Source organism: Oncorhynchus gorbuscha, linkage group LG05, assembly GCF_021184085.1.
Source record: "Oncorhynchus gorbuscha isolate QuinsamMale2020 ecotype Even-year linkage group LG05, OgorEven_v1.0, whole genome shotgun sequence".
NCBI lineage: Eukaryota > Metazoa > Chordata > Actinopteri > Salmoniformes > Salmonidae > Oncorhynchus > Oncorhynchus gorbuscha.
This window is the reverse complement of record NC_060177.1, coordinates 69,966,241-69,991,566: the sequence shown is the minus strand read 5'-3', so window position 1 is coordinate 69,991,566 and position 25,326 is coordinate 69,966,241. Positions and strand designations below refer to the sequence as shown.

The window sequence follows — 25,326 nt, the reverse complement described above, 5'->3', positions numbered from 1 at the left end:
TTTTACTGCGTGACTTTCACTTTTACTTGAGTCATTTTCTAAAGGTTTCTTTACTTTTACTCAAGTTTGACAATTGAGGACTTTTTATACAAAGTCGAAACAGTTTGCGCATATATTATGACAACATTTTGTGACGTTTTTGTTGGTTTTGGTGCTTTTTTTAGGCAAGTCGAAGTTTGGTCGCCGAAGTCTACGCCCTTTCGTCGGTGACTGGTCAACAGAACTACTTCTAAAAGGAGTAGGACCATGAAGGTTTTGTTGTCATTCAACGAGAGGCGACTAGTTTTCATGCACATTTATTTACTTGAGAAATACGGTTTCCATTAGATAGCACAGTCAAAAGTCCATATTGGCTATATCCTAAATAATTTATGAAAACTACAAGTTGTTATTTGGTCTTAATTTAAGGTTTGAGTTAGACATAAGGTTAGCAGTGTGATTACGGTTAGGTTTAAAATCCTATTTTAAGAAGGGCCATTTTAGAAATAGGCAGGATTTATGACTGTGTTGTGGTAACTAGTGACGACCAAGAAATACTGCGCCAAACAGCTCCAATGGATAGCAACTGTCGAGTCCGACACCTAGGACAAATTTTCTTTGAATATTTTCCAAATCCTAAATTATAGTTTTGTTACTTTGCTTTCTTGCTCAACTGGTTAGCTATGTTAGCTCTTTCAGTCTCATTGACCACCATAACAAGCCACTTAATATCACTTGTTTTCTTAAAATGTATATTAGCTAGCTAAGTAATCAATGTCATGAATACAACACCCATCTGCTGTCGATATCAGGAAATGATTGGAGAGCACCAGTTAGCTCGGAAATTAGTTAAAGCTTTGACTGCATGCTGACAATGATTTAATAATTTTACCAGGTTCCCGAAAAGCAATTGTAATGACAGTCCACCACAACATACCCAAGAGTTTCCCGATTGGCAAGGGGTAGTCTGTTTAATCAAGAGGGACAAGCAACAGTAATATTGCCCTTTCTTTTCTCATTTCCAAGCGAAGGTCTTTCGGGAGTATGAGAGCACAGACGGTCGCTTTGCCTAGGTGAGATCTGCTAGGAGCAAACCGAAGCAATGTATGCGGATGCCTTTACATTGTACTCTAATCAAATCGAATCAAATGTTATTTGTCACATCCACCAAATACAACAGGTGTGGACCTATCGTGAAATGCTTTCTTACAAGCCCTTAACCAACAATGCAGTTCAAGAAATAGAGTTAAGAAAATATTTACTAAATAAACTAAAGTATGTATATATTTTTAACACAATAAAATAACAATAATGAGGCTATATACAAGGGGTACCGAGTCAATGTGAGGGGGTACAGGTTAGTCAAGATCATTTGTACATGTAGGTTGCTATGCAATCTGGTTTCCGAGCCGGTCACGGGTGTACCTCAGCCACACTCAAGGTACTAAACGACATCATAACCGCCATAACCGCCATCGATAAAAGACAGTACTGTGCAGCCGTCTTCATCGACCTTGCCAAGGCTTTCGACTCTGTCAATCACCATATTCTTATCGGCAGACTCAGTAGCCTCGGTTTTTCGGATGACTGCCTTGCCTGGTTCACCAATTACTTTGCAGACAGAGTTCAGTGTGTCAAATCGGAGGGCATGTTGTCCGGTCCTCTGGCAGTCTCTATGGGGGTGCCACAGGGTTCAATTCTCGTGCCGACTCTTTTCTCTGTATATATCAATGATGTTGCTCTTGCTGCGGGCGATTCCCTGATCCACCTCTACGCAGACGACACCATTGTATACACTTTCGGCCCGTCATTGGACACTGTGCTATCTAACCTCCAATCGAGCTTCAATGCCATACAACACTCCTTCCGTGGCCTCCAACTGCTCTTAAACGCTAGTAAAACCAAATGCATGCTTTTCAACCGATCGCTGCCTGCACCCGCATGCCCGACTAGCATCACCACACTGGATGGTTCCGACCTTGAATATGTGGACACCTATAAGTACCTAGGTGTCTGGCTAGACTGCAAACTCTCCTTCCAGACCCATATCAAACATCTCCAATCGAAAATCAAATCAAGAATCGGCTTTCTATTCCGCAACAAAGCCTCCTTCACTCACGCTGCCAAGCTTACCCTAGTAAAACTGACTATCCTACCGATCCTCGACTTCGGCGACGTCATCTACAAAATTGCTTCCAACACTCTACTCAGCAAACTGGATGCAGTTTATCACAGTGCCATCCGTTTTGTCACTAAAGCACCTTATACTACCCACCACTGCGACTTGTATGCTCTAGTCGGCTGGCCCTCGCTACATATTCGTCGCCAGACCCACTGGCTTCAGGTCATCTACAAGGCCATGCTAGGCAAAGCTCCTCCTTATCTCAGCTCACTGGTCACGATGGCAACACCCATCCGTAGCACGCGCTCCAGCAGGTGTATCTCATTGATCATCCCTAAAGCCAACACCTCATTCGGCCACCTTTCGTTCCAGTACTCTGCTGCCTGTGACTGGAACGAATTGCAAAATTGCTGAAGTTGGAGACTTTTATCTCCCTCACCAACTTCAAACATCAGCTAGCTGAGCAGCTAACCGATCGCTGCAGCTGTACATAATCTATTGGTAAATAGCACACCCATTTTCACCTACCTCATCCCCACAGTTTTTATTTATTTACTTTTCTGCTCTTTTGCACACCAATATCTCTACCTGTACATGATCATCTGATCATTTATCACTCCAGTGTTAATCTGCAATATTGTAATTATTCGCCTACCTCCTCATGCCTTTTGCACACATTGTATATAGACTCCCCTTTTTTCTCTGTGTTATTGACTTGTTAATTGTTTACTCCATGTGTAACTCTGTTGTCTGTTCACACTGCTATGCTTTATCTTGGCCAGGTCGCAGTTGCAAATGAGAACCTGTTCTCAACTAGCCTACCTGGTTAAATAAAGGTGAAATAAAAAAATAATAATAAAATAATGACTAGATAATAGATAATAAACAGCGAGTAGCAGCAGTGTAAAAACAAAGTGGGAGCTTGGCCTGTACGCACTACCCTCTGTAGCGCCTTACGTTCATATGCTGAGTGTAACGGATGTGAAACGGCTAGCTTAGTTAGCGGTGTGCGCTAAATAGCGTTTCAATCGGTTGACGTCACTTGCTCTGAGACCTTGAAGTAGTAGTTCCCCTTGCTCTGCAAGGTCCGCGGCTTTTGTGGAGCGATGGGTAATGATGCTTCGTGGGTGACTATTGTTGATGTGTGCAGAAGGTCCCTGGTTCGCGCCCGGTATGGGCGAGGGGACGGTTTAAAATTATACTGTTACATTGATGCTGTTGACCCGGATTAATGGTTGCTGCGGAAAAAGGAGGAAGGTCAAAAGGGGGGTGAGTGTAACGGATGTGAAACGGCTAGCTTAGTTAGCGGTGTGCGCTAAATAGCGTTTCAATCGGTTACGTCACTTGCTCTGAGACCTTGAAGTAGTAGTTCCCCTTGCTCTGCAAGGGCCGCGGCTTTTGTGGAGCGATGGGTAACGATGCTTCGAGGGTGACTGTTGTCGATGTGTGCAGAGGGTCCCTGGTTCGCGCCCGGGTATGGGCGAGGGGACGGTTTAAAATTATACTGTTACATGAGCAGTTGCCATACCAGGCGGTGATGCAACCGGTCAGGATGCTCTCAATGGTGCAGCTGTAGAACGTTTTGAGGATCTGGGGAGCCATGCCAAGTCTTTTCAGTCTCCTGAGCGAGAAAAGGTGTTGTCGTGCCCTCTTCATGACTGGCTTCGTGTGTTTGGATCATATCAAATATTTTTGGATCATATGATTTGGAAACACAAATCATCAGGAGCACCATAAGTAAGTGAATAAACTGACATATGACTATGGAGTTAATCAGGGCAATTTTTCCATAAATAGACCTCTCCATGGTTGCAGGACCTTGTCTACTTTTACAAGTTTTCTATTGAAATTCATTGTGGAGAGATTTATTTATATATTTTGTGATTTGAATACAAACTATGTCTACTTCAACACCAGCCCATTTTATAGGTAAACTGCAGGGTAATGTAGAAGTTGTATTTTTTAAAGATCCAATACGTTATATTGTACACTTAATAAAATGAGGTTTTAGTCCAGAGAGCACAGAAAAGTCATCTAGATCTTCAATGAGACATTGCAGGGATCTAGCTTGCGGACTTGATATAAAACTTGAGTCATCAGCATATATGGACACCTTTGTTTTTAAGCCTTGGATTTCTAATCCTCTAATTTATTTGATTTGATTTATTTCACCTTTATTACCCAGGCAGGCAAGTTGACAACAAGTTCTCATTTACAATTGCGACCTGGCCAAGATAAAGCAAAGCAGTTCGACACATACAACAACACAGAGTTACACATGGAGTAAAACAAACATACAGTCAATAATACAGTAGAAAAATAAGTCTATATACGATGTGAGCAAATGAGGTGAGATAAGGGAGGTAAAGGCAAAAGAAATGCCATGTTGGTAAAGTAAATACAATATAGCAAGTAAAACACTGGAATGGTAGATTTGCAGTGAAAGAATGTGCAAGGTAGAGATAGAAATAATGGGGTGCAAAGGAGCAAAATAAATAAATACAGTAGGGGAAGGGGTAGTTGTTTGGGCTAAATTATAGATGGGCTATGTACAGGTGCAGTAATCTGTGAGCTGCTCTGACAGCTGGTGCTTAAAGCTAGTGAGGGAGATGTGTTTCCATTTTCAGAGATTTTTGTAGTTCATTTCAGTCATTGGCAGCAGAGAACTGGAAGGAGAGGCGGCCAAAGGAATAATTGGTTTTGGGGGTAACCCAAGAGATATACCTGCTGGAGCGTGTGCTACAGGTAAGTGCTGCTATGGTGACCAGCGAGCTGAGATAAGGGAGGACTTTACCTAGCAGGGTCTTGTAGATGACCTGGAGCCAGTGGGTTTGGCGACGAGTATGAAGTGAAGGCCAGCCAACGAGAGCGTACAGGTCGTAGTGGTGGGTAGTATATGGGGCTTTGGTGACAAAACGAATTGCACTGTGATAGACTGCATCCAATTTATTGAGTAGGGTATTGGAGGCTATTTTGTAAATGACATCGCAGAAGTCGCGGATCGGTAGGATGGTCAGTTTTACAAGTGTATGTTTGGCAGCATGAGTGAAGGATGCTTTGTTGCGAAATAGGAAGCCAATTCTCGATTTAACTTTGGATTGGAAATGTTTGATGTGAGTCTGGAAGGAGAGTTTACAGTCTAACCAGACACCTGGGTATTTGTAGTTGTCCACAAATTCTAAGTCAGAACCGTCCAGGGCAGGTGCAGGCAGCGATTGGTTGAAGATCACGCATTTAGTTTTAGTTGTATTTACGAGCAGTTGGAGGCTGCTAATGTTGTTGTTGGATCTGATGTTAATAGCTAGCATTACGATGGCCATAATGAATATATATGGTGACATCAGACACCCCTATTTAACTCCTCTTGACAATTCAAAACTCTGAGAAGTAGCTGTTATTTACTATTTTACACCTGGGGTTGCTATACATTACTTTTACCCATGTTATAAGAGAATCACAGAAACTGAAAAAATCCAGGCATTTATAAATAAAATCCAGTCTTACTTTATCAAATGCCTTTCAAAATCTGCTATAAATACCAGGCCTGGCTTCTTAGATGTTTCATGATATTCTATTATTTCTAGTAGTTGTCGTATATTATCTCCAATGTATCGTCCATGTAAAAAACCTGTCTGATCAGGATGAACAATACCTGGTAAAACCTTTTTAATTCTGAGTGCTATGCATTTCGCTAGTATTTTTGCATCACAACATTGAAGTGTAAGGGGCCTCCACATAGACTGGGTCTTTATATTTGCCATCTGGGTCTTGTTTCCATAATAGTGAAATCAGACCTTCCTGTCCGGTCCGCTCCTGATCCCCGGGTTCGTCCCCTTTGTTGGCGTCCTGCGGCTGGAGCCACGCATCGGGGAGGGGGTACTGACACATATACTCCCTCCGGCCTCTAGGTCATCAGGCTGCTGAATATCCCGTACACCTGTCACCATCTTCAAGCACACCAGCGCCTCACCTGGACTCCATTACCTCCTTGAATTATCTTCCCTATATCTGTCACTCCCATTGGTTCTTTCCTCAGGTGTTATTGACTCTGTTTCATGTCGGTGTGTTGTTTGTGTTTTGTGTTTATTGTTTTGCTTATTTATCAAAACACTCACTCCCTGTACTTGCTTCCGGAATCTCAGTGCACTTGTTACATGAATATTGAAGGACCGCTGAATGTGTAATGCTCGTCTGTGATGGAAGAAGAGGAGGACCAATGCGCAGCGTGGTAAGTGTCCATATTGATTTAATAGAATAAATGAACACTCAACAGAAAACAATAAAGCGACAACGAACGAAACGGAACAGTCCTGTATGGTGAATGCACAAAACACAGAACAGAAAATAATCACCCACAACTCAAAGGTGAAACCAGGCTACCTACGTATGATTCTCAATCAGGGACAATGAATGACAGCTACCTCTGATTGAGAACCATACCAGGCCAAACACAGAAATCCCAAATTATAGAAAAAAGAACATAGACTGCCCACCCCAACTCAAAACCTGAACCTATAGGGGATTCCGTCAGCGCCGGAGTGACGGGCGATTCCGGCAGCACTGGAGTAACGGATGACTTTGGCAGCTCCTGACTGACAGGCGGCTCTGGCAGCTCCTGACTGACCGGCGGCTCTGGCAGCTCCTGACTGACCGGCGGCTCTGGCAGCTTCTGACTGACCGGCAGCTCTGGCAGCTCCTGACTGGCGGGTGACTCTGGCAGCTCCTGACGGGCGGGCGACTCTGGCAGCTCAGGACAGACGGGAGACTCTGGCAGCTCAGGACAGACGGGAGACTCTGGCAGCGCTGGACAGGCGGGAGCACCTGTAGGGAGGAGACGAAGAGAGCCTGGTGCGGGGGGCTGCCACCAGAGGCCTGGTGCACCGGATAGACCGGACCGTGGCTGGATACTCCCCGTAGCCAGGCCAATGCGGCGAGGTGGAATAGACCGCACTGGGCTGTGCTGGCGAACCGGGGTCACCATGCATGGGGCTGGGCTGGTGTCATGTACCCCGGCCCGAGGAGACACACTGGAGACCAGATGCGCTGAGCCGGCTTCATGGCACCAGGCTACCTAAGTATGGTTCTCAATCAGGGACAAGGAATGACAGCTGCCTCTGATTGAGAACCATACCAGCCCAAATACAGAAATCCCAAATTATAGAAAAAATAACATAGACTGCCCACCCCAATTCCATACTAAAACAAAGGCAAAACAAAGGAACTAAGGTCAGAACGTGACAGAATGTACATTTAAAGGTATACCAAACAATAAAGGGATTTGCTGAACCTATATTATACTGGAACAATTCAATTATAAATAATTTTGTCTTAGTTAAAAATAGGTTTTCCTACAGTAAACTCTGTTTCAATTTCCAATGTTCACGTGGAAATTCTATAAGAGTTATGTGAAGGCCAATTAGATGATCCGATCGAATTCTTTCACCTATTAAAACTTTTTTAACCTTTGTTTTTAACCTTTTATTCCAACTTACCATAACTAGATACTATTCTCAGTCTAAATTGACCACAATTAGTGCTTGTAAAGTTATTGCCATCAGAGGTATTATGACAGTCAAAAGTAGAGCTTTTAAATGTCTGATATTTAGAATTCAAGAAATAGGTTCGAGCAATGTTTGTTTTATTCTCTTGCCTGTTTTGCCTGTGAGCCAATGCCACAGATATTAGAAAATTGAGACAAGATATTATGTGTGTAGTAAATCTGAGTAGGTTGATGTGTATGATATTGGATGTGATTTGGTGAGAGTGTGTGTACAATGTCTGTATAAGAGTAAGACTAATGTGTGATGTCCAAATAAATAATAACCCCGCCAATTTGCATGGTTGAGTGTCTGTGTGTAACATGTAGTGTGTAGCCTTAATATTCATGATAATTGTAATCAATATCGTATCACCATCATAGTTGCATCATAATTACCTTTAAAATTATTGAAAAACACATCCCAGAATTTCCATAGTAATTGACGTTTCACGTGATCATGAAAGAGACCTTGCATTACTATATCCTCCAACACTCTACCCAACAAACTGGATGTAGTCTATCACAGTGCCATCCGTTTTGTCACCAAAGCCACATACACTACCCACCATTGCGACCTGTACGCTCTTGTTGGTTGGCCCTCGCTTCATACTCATTGCCAAACCCACTGGCTACAGGTCATCTACAAGTCTCTGCTAGGTAAATCCCCGCCTTATCTCAGCTCACTGGTCACCATAGCAGCACCCACTCGTAGAACGCGCTCCAGCAGGTATATTTCTCTGGTCACCCCCAAAGCCAATTCCTCCTTTGGTTATCTTCTGCACATCTACCATTACAGTTTTTAATTGTTATATTGTATTTACTTCGCCACCATGGACTATTTATTGCCTTAACTCCCTTATCTTATCTTACCTCATTTGCACTCACTGTATATAAAATTTTGTTTTCTTTTGTTCTACTGTATTATTGACTATGTTCTGTTTATTCCGTGTGTAACTCTGTGTTGTTGTATGTTTTATTTATTTCACCTTTATTTAACCAGGTAGGCAAGTTGAGAACAAGTTCTCATTTACAATTGCGACCTGGCCAAGATAAAGCAAAGCAGTTCGACAGATACAACGACACAGAGTTACACATGGAGTAAAACAAACATACAGACAATAATACAGTATAAACAAGTCTATATACAGTGTGAGCAAATGAGGTGAGAAGGGAGGTAAAGGCAAAAAAGGCCATGGTGGCAAAGTAAATACAAAATAGCAAGTAAAACACTGGAATGGTAGTTTTGCAATGGAAGAATGTGCAAAGTAGACATAAAAATAATGGGGTGCAAAGGAGCAAAATAAATAAATAAATTAAATACAGTTGGGAAAAAGGTAGTTGTTTGGGCTAAATTATAGGTGGGCTATGTACAGGTGCAGTAATCTGTAAGATGCTCTGACAGTTGGTGCTTAAAGCTAGTGAGGGAGATAAGTGTTTCCAGTTTCAGAGATTTTTGCAGTTCGTTCCAGTCACTGGCAGCAGAGAACTGGAAGGAGAGGCGGCCAAAGAAAGAATTGGTTTTGGGGGTGACCAGAGAGATATACCTGCTGGAGCGTGTGCTACAGGTGGGAGATGCTATGGTGACCAGCGAGCTGAGATAAGGGGGGACTTTACCTAGCAGGGTCTTGTAGATGAGATGGAGCCAGTGGGTTTGGCGACGAGTATGAAGCGAGGGCCAGCCAACGAGAGCGTACAGGTCGCAATGGTGGGTAGTATATGGGGCTTTGGTGACAAAACGGATTGCACTGTGATAGACTGCATCCAATTTGTTGAGTAGGGTATTGGAGGCTATTTTGTAAATGACATCGCCAAAGTCGAGGATTGGTAGGATGGTCCTCAATGCCATTGGATGATTCCCGGAACATATTCCAGTCTGTGCTAGCAAAACAGTCCTGTAACGTAGCATCCGCGTCATCTGACCACTTCCGTATTGAGCGAGTCACTGGTACTTCCTGCTTTAGTTTTTGCTAGTAAGCAGGAATCAGGAGGATATAATTATGGTCAGATTTGTCAAATGGAGGGCAAGGGAAAGCTTTATATGTGTCTCTGTGTGTGGAGTAAAGGTGGGCTACAGTTCTTTTCCTCTGGTTGAAAATTGGCATGGTGGTAGAAATGAGGTAATATGGATTTAAGTTTGCCTGCATTAAAGTCCCCAGCCACTAGGAGTGCCGCTTCTGGATTAACATTTTCTTGTTTTCTTATGACCTTATACAGCTTGTTGAGTGCAGTTTTAGTGCCAGCATCAGTTTGTGGTGGTACATAGACGGCTACAAAAAATTTAGATGAAAACTCTCTTGGTAGATAGTGTAGTCTACAGCTTATCATTAGGTACTCTACCTCAGGCAAGCAATACCTCGAGACTTCCTTAATATTAGACATTGCGCACCAGCTGTTATTGACAAATAGACACATACCCACCCCTCGTCTTCCCAGATGTAACTGTTCTATCCTGTTGATGCACAAAACACAGCCTGATGTATATTATCCGTGTTGTCGGTGAAACATAAGATATTATAGTTTTTTATGTTCTGTTGGTACGATAGTCTCGAACAGAGATCATCCAGTTTATTCTCCAGTGATTGCCCGTTGTCCAGTAGAACGGATGGTAGAGGCAGGTTACCCACTTGCCGACAAATTCTCACAAGGTACCCCAATCTCCACCCCCTGTATTTCCATCTGTTCTTCACGCGAATGACAGGGATTTGAGCCTAGTCTAGGTGGACAACAGTAATTTAATCCTGTCTTCTTCTTACACAATCCAACTGTAGCACTCATGCATTTCGCTACACCCGCAATAACATCTGCTAAATATGTGTATGTGGCCAGTAAAGTTTGATTTGATGTTTTACACACAAATGAACACACACACATGCACACACGCACTCCAAACGCCAAACCCCTTACCTAGCCATCCAGATCTGGAGTTGGAGCCACCCAGAGCACACATGTCCGTCTCGGCACTGGGCAGAACGAACCCCACCACGAACACCTCCACCCCATCCGACATGAGGGCCAGGCCCAGCACCAGGAACAGCTGCCACTGGAACCTGCCATGGCCACACTCCTGGATGATCAGCTCATACTGCTGGGCCAGTTCTTCCTCGTCCGCCTGCCTCTCCTTCTCCAGCTCCTTACGTTCTCTCAGGCTGTCTGTGACGGGCTGCCCCAGAGCCACCTGCCCCCTCCCTGGCCTTCCTGTCTCCAGCCGCTGGGATCCCCTGGTACTCCCCCTCGTAAATCTCATCTTCGTCATCATGGCCCTCTGTGGCATCGCTGGCATCACTGGCCTGGTCATTGTCATTGTAGCCTCCGTCCTGCCTCAGGGGATTATGGTAAAAGTCGTCCCCCTCGTCTACCTCGTCCTCAAACCGGCTGTATTTGCGCTGGGAGTACTCGTCTGTGGCGCTGTCCACGACCTTGTTGACCTTTTTCACGGCGTGCCGCTTGGCCTCCTTGGCAATGTCCTTGGCCCCCTTCACTAAGGAAGTCCTGTTATCGTAGCTGTCGTCCATTTTTTAGTCTGATGGAGGTTCAGGGGTGGAAGTACAGAGGGGTAGGAAGGGTAGGAGGGAGATGGATGTAAGCTGGTGGCGGGGTTTGGGAGCAGAGCAGAGTGGTGGATCTGAAGATGCAACGGGGGAAAACCCTGGACTCTGCAGTCACCACAGGAAGATACCCTCACTGGCTGTGGTGTTCATTGGTCCGGCTGTGGGACAAATAGACAAAGAGAAGGGGGGAAAGAAATACGGGGTGAGAGAAACAGAGAGGGGGAGATGGAAAGACGAGGGAAAAGAGAGGGGGAGAGACAGAAAGACAGGGAGAGAGAAAGAAAGAGACAGTGGAGACAGAAAGACAGGGGGAGACAAAAAGAGGGGGGCAGAAAGACAGGAGGAGGGAGAAAAAGAGACAGGGGGAGAGAGAGAAAGACAGGGGGAGAGAAAGACAGGGGGAGAGAGAGACAGTGGAGAGAGAGAAAGACAGGGGGAGAGAGAGAAAGACAGGGGGAGAGAAAGACAGGGGGAGAGAGAAAGACAGGGGAAGAGAGAGAAAGACAGGTGGAGAGAAAGACAGGGGGAGAGAGAAAGACAGTGGAGAGACAAAGACAGGGGGAGAGAGAGAAAGACAGGGGGAGAGAAAGACAGGGGGAGAGAAAGACAGGGGGAGAGAGAGACAGTGGAGAGAGAGAAAGACAGGGGGAGAGACAGAAAGACAGGGAGAGACAGAAAGACAGGGGAGAGACAGAAAGACAGGGGGAGAGACAGAAAGACAGGGGGAGAGAGAGAAAGACAGGGGGAGAGACAGAAAGACAGGGGGAGAGAGAAAGACGGAGAGAGACAAAAAGACAGGGGGAGAGAGAGAAAGACAGGGGAGAGAAAGACAGGGGGAGAGAGAAAGACAGTGGAGAGAAAGAGACAGGGGAGAGACAAAAAGACAGGGGAGAGACAGAAAGACAGGGGAGAGAGAGAAAGACAGGGGGAGAGAGACAAAAAGACAGGGGGAGAGAGAAAGAAGAGAGACAAAAAGACAGGGGGAGAGAAAGACAGGGGAGAGAAAGACAGGGGGAGAGAGAAAGACAGTGGAGAGAAAGAGACAGGGGAGAGACAAAAAGACAGGGGGAGAGAGAGAAAGACAGGGAAGAGAGAGAAAGACAGGGGGAGAGAGAGAAAGACAGGGGGAGAGAAAGACAGGGGAGAGAGAAAGACAGTGGAGAGAAAGAGACAGGGGAGAGACAGAAAGACAGGGGGAGAGACAGAAAGACAGGGGGAGAGAGAGAAAGACAGGGGAGAGAGAAAAAGACAGGGGGAGAGAGAGAAAGACAGGGGAGAGAAAGACAGGGGGAGAGAGAAAGACAGTGGAGAGAAAGAGACAGGGGAGAGACAGAAAGACAGGGGGAGAGACAGAAAGACAGGGGGAGAGAAAGAGACAGGGGAGAGACAGAAAGACAGGGGGAGAGACAGAAAGACAGGGGGAGAGACAGAAAGACAGGGGGAGAGAGAGAAAGACGGAGAGAGACAAAAAGACAGGGGGAGAGACAGAAAGACAGGGGGAGAGAAAGACAGGGGGAGAGAGAAAGACAGTGGAGAGAAAGAGACAGGGGAGAGACAGAAAGACAGGGGAGAGAGAGAAAGAGACAGGGGAGAGAGAAAGACAGGGGAAGAGACAGAAAGGTTCCAGTCAGATAAGGTGAATTCCACAGCTACATTCATAACCAGACAATGATGCAGAAACAGCAGACACCAAACTATCTTAAACATTCACTCACCGTCCTGCCTGCCTGCTCCCTTTCCTTTTGATCATTTCTTTGAGTGATGTGAAGAAAATGGCTTTGGCATATTACTCTCAGTTTATATTCACAAAGTACATTCAATTCCCGGGAGAGCTCTCCTGTTCTATATTTCATGAGTCGACACCAGTCTCAGGCCTTAAACAGAGATAGGAAATGTGCCGAATCATATTAATTTGTGTTGGAGAAGGAACTAATAAACAAGGTTCTGGCCCAAATAAATGTGTCTTTGATAAAGCGCTGGTATATTACGGTGGATGTGGCGACCCAAGCAGAACCTTAGTGTCATCCTTTAATCCATGCAAGGGGAGGATTCACAGGAAAACTGAAGGCAAATGACCAGTGTCAGCAACACACACACACACAAACAGTGGGTGTTGGAAGGAAATTGACTTGGCATGGTCACTGATTTCATACACATTAATTAGGGCACACACATAGTGGGCTGGCTTGGGTTGGCTGGTGGAGACCCCAACATATCCCTGCAATGTGACATGATTTATTGTGTGTGATCAAAGTGTAAACTAAGACCTACATTATATCACAGATTTACTTCATCTCCCTGGCTGCACTCTCATATTACAGCTTGCATAAAATATACATTACAGATTGGTGGGAAGAGGAGGTATATTGGAAACTGTCAACCAAGGATTTACTAAATCCTCCAATGGAAGAAGGCTGATTCTGCTGGAGACAGGTGTGTATCCTTATTTTGTCATATATAAATGATGAAATTGTAGTATTTTTGATTAACATAGCCCACGGATGATTATGTGTGTGAGTGAGATTGTGTGTGTGTGTGTGTGTGTGTGTGTGTGTGTGTGTGTGTGTGTGTGTGTGTGTGTGTGTGTGTGTGTGTGTGTGTGTGTGTGTGTGTGTGTGTGTGTGTGTGTGTGTGTGTGTGTGCGTGCGTGCGTGCGTGCGTGCGTGCGTGCGTGTGTGTGTGTGAGAGAGAATGAGGGTGTGTGAGAGACTAAGGGTGTCTTTGAGGTCATCCATCCAGTGTGTCTCTGAGCTGCTCTCTATAGGGCCTAATGAACAATGAAGCCCTGTCAGGAGGCCACAAATCACCGCCCAGGCTCCAACTCCCATAATGCAATTTTACTGGGCAAAATGACACCGCTGATTCAAGGTGACTCTGCTTATCCTGTTTGGCTCATTGGCTGGCTTCTGACCAATGATCCTTTTATATGGATTGTTAATTTTTCAGTACCCCTCTTGCCTGTGTTATTTATCATTGTCTCTAGTAGCAGGGTCCTGTGTTATTTATCATTGTCTATAGTAGCAGAGTCCTGTGTTATTTATCATTGTCTATAGTAGCAGAGTCCTGTGTTATTTATCATTGTCTATAGTAGCAGGGTCCTGTGTTATTTATCATTGTCTCTAGTAGCAGGGTCCTGTGTTATTTATCATTGTCTCTAGTAGCAGGGTCCTGTGTTATTTATCATTATCTATAGTAGCAGAGTCCTGTGTTATTTATCATTGTCTATAGTAGCAGAGTCCTGTGTTATTTATCATTATCTATAGTAGCAGAGTCCTGTGTTATTTATCATTATCTATAGTAGCAGAGTCCTGTGTTATTTATCATTGTCTATAGTAGCAGGGTCCTGTGTTATTTATCATTGTCTATAGTAGCAGGGTCCTGTGTTATTTATCATTATCTATAGTAGCAGAGTCCTGTGTTATTTATCATTGTCTATAGTAGCAGGGTCCTGTGTTATTTATCATTATCTATAGTAGCAGAGTCCTGTGTTATTTATCATTGTCTATAGTAGCAGGGTCCTGTGTTATTTATCATTGTCTATAGTAGCAGGGTCCTGTGTTATTTATCATTGTCTATAGAAGCAGGGTCCTGTGTTATTTATCATTATCTATAGTAGCAGGGTCCTGTGTTATTTATCATTATCTATAGTAGCAGAGTCCTGTGTTATTTATCATTGTCTATAGTAGCAGGGTCCTGTGTTATTTATCATTATCTATAGTAGCAGAGTCCTGTGTTATTTATCATTGTCTATAGTAGCAGGGTCCTGTGTTATTTATCATTATCTATAGTAGCAGAGTCCTGTGTTATTTATCATTGTCTCTAGTAGCAGGGTCCTGTGTTATTTATCATTATCTATAGTAGCAGAGTCCTGTGTTATTTATCATTGTCTATAGTAGCAGGGTCCTGTGTTATTTATCATTATCTATAGTAGCAGAGTCCTGTGTTATTTATCATTGTCTATAGTAGCAGAGTCCTGTGTTATTTATCATTGTCTATAGTAGCAGGGTCCTGTGTTATTTATCATTATCTATAGTAGCAGGGTCCTGTGTTATTTATCATTGTCTATAGTAGCAGGGTCCTGTGTTATTTATCATTATCTATAGTAGCAGAGTCCTGTGTTATTTATCATTGTCTATAGTAGCAGGGTCCTGTGTTATTTATCATTATCTATAGTAGCAGAGTCCTGTGTTATTTATCATTGTCTATAGTAGCAGGGTCCTGTGTTATTTATCATTATCTATAGTAGCAGAGTCCTGTGTTATTTATCATTGTCTATAGTAGCAGGGTCCTGTGTTATTTATCATTATCTATAGTAGCAGAGTCCTGTGTTATTTATCATTGTCTATAGTAGCAGGGTCCTGTGTTATTTATCATTATCTATAGTAGCAGAGTCCTGTGTTATTTATCATTATCTATAGTAGCAGGGTCCTGTGTTATTTATCATTATCTATAGTAGCAGAGTCCTGTGTTATTTATCATTGTCTATAGTAGCAGGGTCCTGTGTTATTTATCATTATCTATAGTAGCAGAGTCCTGTGTTATTTATCATTGTCTCTAGTAGCAGGGTCCTGTGTTATTTATCATTGTCTATAGTAGCAGGGTCCTGTGTTATTTATCATTGTCTCTAGTAGCAGGGTCCTGTGTTATTTATCATTGTCTATAGTAGCAGGGTCCTGTGTTATTTATCATTGTCTCTAGTAGCAGGGTCCTGTGTTATTTATCATTGTCTATAGTAGCAGGGTCCTGTGTTATTTATCATTGTCTATAGTAGCAGGGTCCTGTGTTATTTATCATTGTCTATAGAAGCAGGGTCCTGTGTTATTTATCATTATCTATAGTAGCAGGGTCCTGTGTTATTTATCATTGTCTATAGAAGCAGGGTCCTGTGTTATTTATCATTATCTATAGTAGCAGGGTCCTGTGTTATTTATCATTATCTATAGTAGCAGAGTCCTGTGTTATTTATCATTGTCTATAGTAGCAGGGTCCTGTGTTATTTATCATTGTCTCTAGTAGCAGGGTCCTGTGTTATTTATCATTATCTATAGTAGCAGGGTCCTGTGTTATTTATCATTATCTATAGTAGCAGGGTCCTGTGTTATTTATCATTGTCTATAGTAGCAGGGTCCTGTGTTATTTATCATTGTCTATAGTAGCAGGGTCCTGTGTTATTTATCATTGTCTATAGTAGCAGGGTCCTGTGTTATTTATCATTGTCTATAGTAGCAGGGTCCTGTGTTATTTATCATTATCTATAGTAGCAGAGTCCTGTGTTATTTATCATTATCTATAGTAGCAGGGTCCTGTGTTATTTATCATTGTCTATAGTAGCAGGGTCCTGTGTTATTTATCATTGTCTATAGTAGCAGGGTCCTGTGTTATTTATCATTGTCTATAGTAGCAGGGTCCTGTGTTATTTATCATTGTCTATAGTAGCAGGGTCCTGTGTTATTTATCATTGTCTATAGTAGCAGAGTCCTGTGTTATTTATCATTGTCTATAGTAGCAGGGTCCTGTGTTATTTATCATTGTCTATAGTAGCAGGGTCCTGTGTTATTTATCATTGTCTATAGTAGCAGAGTCCTGTGTTATTTATCATTGTCTATAGTAGCAGAGTCCTGTGTTATTTATCATTGTCTATAGTAGCAGGGTCCTGTGTTATTTATCATTATCTATAGAAGCAGGGTCCTGTGTTATTTATCATTATCTATAGTAGCAGGGTCCTGTGTTATTTATCATTGTCTATAGTAGCAGGGTCCTGTGTTATTTATCATTGTCTATAGTAGCAGAGTCCTGTGTTATTTATCATTGTCTCTAGTAGCAGAGTCCTGTGTTATTTATCATTGTCTATAGTAGCAGGGTCCTGTGTTATTTATCATTGTCTATAGTAGCAGGGTCCTGTGTTATTTATCATTGTCTATAGTAGCAGAGTCCTGTGTTATTTATCATTGTCTATAGAAGCAGGGTCCTGTGTTATTTATCATTGTCTATAGGAGCAGGGTCCTGTGTTATTTATCATTGTCTATAGTAGCAGAGTCCTGTGTTATTTATCATTGTCTATAGTAGCAGAGTCCTGTGTTATTTATCATTGTCTATAGTAGCAGGGTCCTGTGTTATTTATCATTGTCTATAGTAGCAGGGTCCTGTGTTATTTATCATTGTCTATAGTAGCAGAGTCCTGTGTTATTTATCATTGTCTATAGTAGCAGAGTCCTGTGTTATTTATCATTGTCTATAGTAGCAGGGTCCTGTGTTATTTATCATTGTCTATAGTAGCAGGGTCCTGTGTTATTTATCATTGTCTATAGTAGCAGGGTCCTGTGTTATTTATCATTGTCTATAGTAGCAGAGTCCTGTGTTATTTATCATTATCTATAGTAGCAGAGTCCTGTGTTATTTATCATTGTCTATAGTAGCAGGGTCCTGTGTTATTTATCATTATCTATAGTAGCAGAGTCCTGTGTTATTTATCATTGTCTATAGTAGCAGAGTCCTGTGTTATTTATCATTGTCTATAGTAGCAGGGTCCTGTGTTATTTATCATTGTCTATAGTAGCAGGGTCCTGTGTTATTTATCATTGTCTATAGTAGCAGGGTCCTGTGTTATTTATCATTGTCTATAGTAGCAGGGTCCTGTGTTATTTATCATTGTCTCTAGTAGCAGGGTCCTGTGTTATTTATCATTGTCTATAGTAGCAGGGTCCTGTGTTATTTATCATTGTCTATAGTAGCAGAGTCCTGTGTTATTTATCATTGTCTATAGTAGCAGGGTCCTGTGTTATTTATCATTGTCTATAGTAGCAGGGTCCTGTGTTATTTATCATTGTCTATAGTAGCAGGGTCCTGTGTTATTTATCATTGTCTATAGTAGCAGGGTCCTGTGTTATTTATCATTGTCTATAGTAGCAGAGTCCTGTGTTATTTATCATTATCTATAGTAGCAGAGTCCTGTGTTATTTATCATTATCTATAGTAGCAGGGTCCTGTGTTATTTATCATTGTCTATAGTAGCAGGGTCCTGTGTTATTTATCATTGTCTATAGTAGCAGGGTCCTGTGTTATTTATCATTGTCTCTAGTAGCAGGGTCCTGTGTTATTTATCATTGTCTATAGTAGCAGGGTCCTGTGTTATTTATCATTGTCTATAGTAGCAGGGTCCTGTGTTATTTATCATTGCCTATAGTAGCAGGGTCCTGTGTTATTTATCATTGTCTATAGTAGCAGGGTCCTGTGTTATTTATCATTGTTTATAGTAGCAGGGTCCTGTGTTACTGCTTTGTCTTGGACTGTTCTTTTTTTACAGAGAACCTTATTTAGATGAACTTCGCTGAGCTGTATTACAGAGGACACTCGGGTTAGGTGTTGTTAAATAACCATCTTCTGCGATTTAATATGAAAACCTGTCTGTCTCAACCCGTCTGTTATACTGTACCACTCTCCTATTGGATCCCATTCTGCAGTTTATATTTTAGAACTCTGCTTCTGTTATGTGAACTCAGAGTCAGGCCCTGCCAGTGGCTTGTCAAGACTCCTGACAGACTCTCAAGATATTGATGCTGCTTTGTGTTTCATGCAGGGCATGAGTTGGGTGATCACACACCTCTAAATACAAAGTACGTACGTATGCACGCACACACGCACGCACGCACGCACACACACATGTTCTCTCACTCATGCTCTCTCTCACACACACACAGTGGGTTGTGGGTGTGTGTGTGTCCAGTGTCTGTCTGTCAGAGAGTCTGTAGAGCAGAGCCCAAGCCACCCTGTCAGTGGTGATGAGGATCAGTGAAGACCTGTGTGCATACCAAGGCCCTCACACTCCACCTCACCTGACCACCACTGACGAGACTGAGAAAGCACAGGCCGCCAGATCAACAGGGGCAGTCACACTGCTATTTACCATACCACTCCCAGAGATTGGCCCAGTAGGGTTCCTCTGTCGCGGGAAATATGTATATAGATATTTCTTCATTTGATTATTTTACTTTTAGATTTGTGTCTATTGTTGTGAATTGTTAGATACCACTGTGCTGTTGGAGCTAGGGACACAAACATGTCACTGCTCCTGCAATAACATCTGATAAATATGTGTATGTGACCGATAACATCTGTTAAATATGTGTATGTAACCAATAACATCTGTTAAATATGTGTATGTGACCAATAACATCTGATAAATATGTGTATGTGACCAATAACATCTGATAAATATGTGTATGTAACCAATAATATCTGATAAATATGTGTATGTGACCAATAACATCTGACAAATATAAATATGTGTATGTGACCAATAATATCTGATAAATATGTGTATGTGACCAATAACATCTGATAAATATGTGTATGTGACCAATAACATCTGATAAATATGTGTATGTGACCAAAAACATCTGATAAATATGTGTATGTGACCAATAACATCTGATAAATATAAATATGTGTATGTGACCAAAAACATCTGATAAATATGTGTATGTGACCAATAACATCTGATAAATATAAATATGTGTATGTGACCAATAACATCTGATAAATATAAATATGAGTATGTGACCAATAACATCTGATAAATATGTGTATGTGACCAATAACATCTGATAAATATAAATATGTGTATGTGACCAATAACATCTGATAAATATGTGTATGTGACCAATAACATCTGATAAATATAAATATGTGTATGTGACCAATAATATCTGTTAAATATGTGTATGTGACCAATAACATCTGATAAATATGTGTATGTCACCAATAACATCTGATAAATATGTGTATGTGACCAATAACATCTGATAAATATAAATATGTGTATGTGACCAATAACATCTGATAAATATAAATATGTGTATGTGACCAAAAACATCTGATAAATATGTGTATGTGACCAATAACATCTGATAAATATAAATATGTGTATGTGACCAAAAACATCTGATAAATATAAATATGTGTATGTGACCAATAACATCTGATAAATATAAATATGTGTATGTGACCAATAACATCTGATAAATATGTGTAGGTGACCAATAACATCTGATAAATATAAATATGTGTATGTGACCAATAACATCTGTTAAATATGTGTATGTGACCAATAACATCTGATAAATATGTGTATGTGACCAATAACATCTGATAAATATGTGTATGTGACCAATAACATCTGATAAATATAAATATGTGTATGTGACCAATAACATCTGATAAATATGTGTATGTGACCAATAACATCTGATAAATATAAATATGTGTATGTGACCAAAAACATCTGATAAATATAAATATGTGTATGTGACCAATAACATCTGATAAATATGTGTATGTGACCAATAACATCTGATAAATATAAATATGTGTATGTGACCAATAACATCTGATAAATATGTGTAGGTGACCAATAACATCTGATAAATATAAATATGTGTATGTGACCAATAACATCTGTTAAATATGTGTATGTGACCAATAACATCTGATAAATATGTGTATGTGACCAATAACATCTGATAAATATGTGTATGTGACCAATAACATCTGATAAATATAAATATGTGTATGTGACCAATAACATCTGATAAATATGTGTATGTGACCAATAACATCTGATAAATATGTGTATGTGACCAATAACATCTGATAAATATGTGTATGTGACCAATAACATCTGATAAATATGTGTATGTGACCAATAATATTTGATAAATATGTGTATGTGACCAATAACATCTGATAAATATGTGTATGTGACCAATAATATCTGATAAATATAAATATGTGTATGTGACCAATAACATCTGATAAATATGTGTATGTGACCAATAATATCTGATAAATATAAATATGTGTATGTGACCAATAACATCTGATAAATATGTGTATGTGACCAATAATATCTGATAAATATGTGTATGTGACCAATAATATCTGATAAATATAAATATGTGTATGTGACCAATAATATCTGATAAATATGTGTATGTGACCAATAACATCTGATAAATATAAATATGTGTATGTGACCAATAACATCTGATAAATATGTGTATGTGACCAATAACATCTGATAAATATGTGTATGTGACCAATAACATCTGATAAATATGTGTATGTGACCAATAATATCTGATAAATATAAATATGTGTATGTGACCAATAACATCTGATAAATATGTGTATGTGACCAATAATATCTGATAAATATGTGTATGTGACCAATAATATCTGATAAATATAAATATGTGTATGTGACCAATAATATCTGATAAATATGTGTATGTGACCAATAACATCTGATAAATATAAATATGTGTATGTGACCAATAATATCTGATAAATATGTGTATGTGACCAATAACATCTGATAAATATGTGTATGTGACCAATAACATCTGATAAATATGTGTATGTGACCAATAACATCTGATAAATATGTGTATGTGACCAATAACATCTGATAAATATAAATATGTGTATGTGACCAATAATATCTGATAAATATGTGTGTGACCAATAACATCTGATAAATATAAATATGTGTATGTGACCAATAATATCTGATAAATATGTGTATGTGACCAATAACTTCTGATAAATATGTGTATGTGACCAATAACATCTGATAAATATGTGTATGTGACCAATAACATCTGATAAATATGTGTATGTGACCAATAACATCTGATAAATATGTGTATGTGACCAATAACATCTGATAAATATGTGTATGTGACCAATAACATCTGATAAATATGTGTATGTGACCAATAACATCTGATAAATATGTGTATGTGACCAATAATATCTGATAAATATGTGTATGTGACCAATAACATCTGATAAATATGTGTATGTGACCAATAACATCTGATAAATATAAATATGTGTATGTGACCAATAATATCTGATAAATATGTGTATGTGACCAATAACATCTGATAAATATGTGTATGTGACCAATAACATCTGATAAATATGTGTATGTGACCAATAACATCTGATAAATATGTGTATGTGACCAATAACATCTGATAAATATAAATATGTGTATGTGACCAATAACATCTGATAAATATAAATATGTGTATGTGACCAATAACATCTGATAAATATGTGTATGTGACCAATAACATCTGATAAATATGTGTATGTGACCAATAACATCTGATAAATATGTGTATGTGACCAATAACATCTGATAAATATAAATATGTGTATGTGACCAATAACATCTGATAAATATAAATATGTGTATGTGACCAATAACATCTGATAAATATGTGTATGTGACCAATAATATCTGATAAATATGTGTATGTGACCAATAACATCTGATAAATATGTGTATGTGACCAATAACATCTGATAAATATAAATATGTGTATGTGACCAATAATATCTGATAAATATGTGTATGTGACCAATAACATCTGATAAATATAAATATGTGTATGTGACCAATAATATCTGATAAATATGTGTATGTGACCAATAACATCTGATAAATATGTGTATGTGACCAATAACATCTGATAAATATAAATATGTGTATGTGACCAATAACATCTGATAAATATGTGTATGTGACCAATAACAACTGTTAAATATGTGTATGTGACCAATAACATCTGTTAAATATGTGTATGTGACCAATAACATCTGTTAAATATGTGTATGTGACCAATAACATCTGATAAATATGTGTATGTGACCAATAATATCTGTTAAATATGTGTATGTGACCAATAACATCTGATAAATATGTGTATGTGACCAATAACATCTGATAAATATAAATATGTGTATGTGACCAATAACATCTGATAAATATAAATATGTGTATGTGACCAATAATATCTGATAAATATGTGTATGTGACCAATAACATCTGATAAATATAAATATGTGTATGTGACCAATAATATCTGATAAATATGTGTATGTGACCAATAACATCTGATAAATATGTGTATGTGACCAATAACATCTGATAAATATAAATATGTGTATGTGACCAATAACATCTGATAAATATGTGTATGTGACCAATAACAACTGTTAAATATGTGTATGTGACCAATAACATCTGTTAAATATGTGTATGTGACCAATAACATCTGTTAAATATGTGTATGTGACCAATAACATCTGATAAATATGTGTATGTGACCAATAATATCTGTTAAATATGTGTATGTGACCAATAACATCTGATAAATATGTGTATGTGACCAATAACATCTGATAAATATGTGTATGTGACCAATAACATCTGATAAATATAAATATATGTATGTGACCAATAATATCTGATAAATATGTGTAGGTGACCAATAACATCTGATAAATATGTGTATGTGACCAATAACATCTGATAAATATAAATATGTGTATGTGACCAATAACATCTGATAAATATAAATATGTGTATGTGACCAATAATATCTGATAAATATGTGTATGTGACCAATAACATCTGATAAATATGTGTATGTGACCAATAACATCTAAATATAAATATGATAAATATAAATATGTGTATGTGACCAATAATATCTGATAAATATGTGTATGTGACCAATAACATCTGATAAATATGTGTATGTGACCAATAACATCTGATAAATATAAATATGTGTATGTGACCAATAACATCTGATAAATATGTGTATGTGACCAATAACAACTGTTAAATATGTGTATGTGACCAATAACATCTGTTAAATATGTGTATGTGACCAATAACATCTGTTAAATATGTGTATGTGACCAATAACATCTGATAAATATGTGTATGTGACCAATAATATCTGTTAAATATGTGTATGTGACCAATAACATCTGACAAATATGTGTATGTGACCAATAACATCTGATAAATATGTGTATGTGACCAATAACATCTGATAATAATATAATAATAATAATAATAATAATAAATATAAATATGTGTATGTGACCAATAACATCTGATAAATATGTGTATGTGACCAATAACATCTGATAAATATGTGTATGTGCCCAATAACATCTGATAAATATGTGTATGTGACCAATAACATCTGATAAATATAAATATGTGTATGTGACCAATAACATCTGATAAATATAAATATGTGTATGTGACCAATAACATCTGATAAATATGTGTATGTGACCAATAATATCTGATAAATATGTGTATGTGACCAATAACATCTGATAAATATGTGTATAACATCTGATGACCAATAACATCTGATAAATATTTGTATGTGACCAATAACATCTGATAAATATGTGTATGTGACCAATAACATCTGATAAATATGTGTATGTGACCAATAACATCTGATAAATATAAATATGTGTATGTGACCAATAACATCTGATAAATATGTGTATGTGACCAATAACATCTGATAAATATGTGTATGTGACCAATAACATCTGATAAATATAAATATGTGTATGTGACCAATAACATCTGATAAATATGTGTATGTGACCAATAACATCTGATAAATATGTGTATGTGACCAATAACATCTGATAAATATAAATATGTGTATGTGACCAATAATATCTGATAAATATGTGTATGTGACCAATAACATCTGATAAATATAACCAATAATATCTGATAAATATGTGTATGTGACCAATAATATCTGATAAATATGTGTATGTGACCAATAATATCTGATAAATATGTGTATGTGACCAATAACATCTGATAAATATAAATATGTGTATGTGACCAATAATATCTGATAAATATGTGTATGTGACCAATAACATCTGATAAATATGTGTATGTGACCAATAACATCTGATAAATATGTGTATGTGACCAATAACATCTGATAAATATGTGTATGTGACCAATAACATCTGATAAATATGTGTATGTGACCAATAACATCTGATAAATATGTGTATGTGACCAATAACATCTGATAAATATGTGTATGTGACCAATAACATCTGATAAATATGTGTATGTGACCAATAATATCTGATAAATATGTGTATGTGACCAATAACATCTGATAAATATGTGTATGTGACCAATAACATCTGATAAATATAAATATGTGTATGTGACCAATAATATCTGATAAATATATGTGAAATATGATAAATATAAA

General features: G+C 39.0%; 1 pseudogene; it reads right to left on the bottom strand.

Annotated features, from left to right (window-relative positions):
• Positions 1-25,326, bottom strand: part of LOC124036429 — a 90,781-nt pseudogene that overhangs the window by 45,528 nt on the left and 19,927 nt on the right.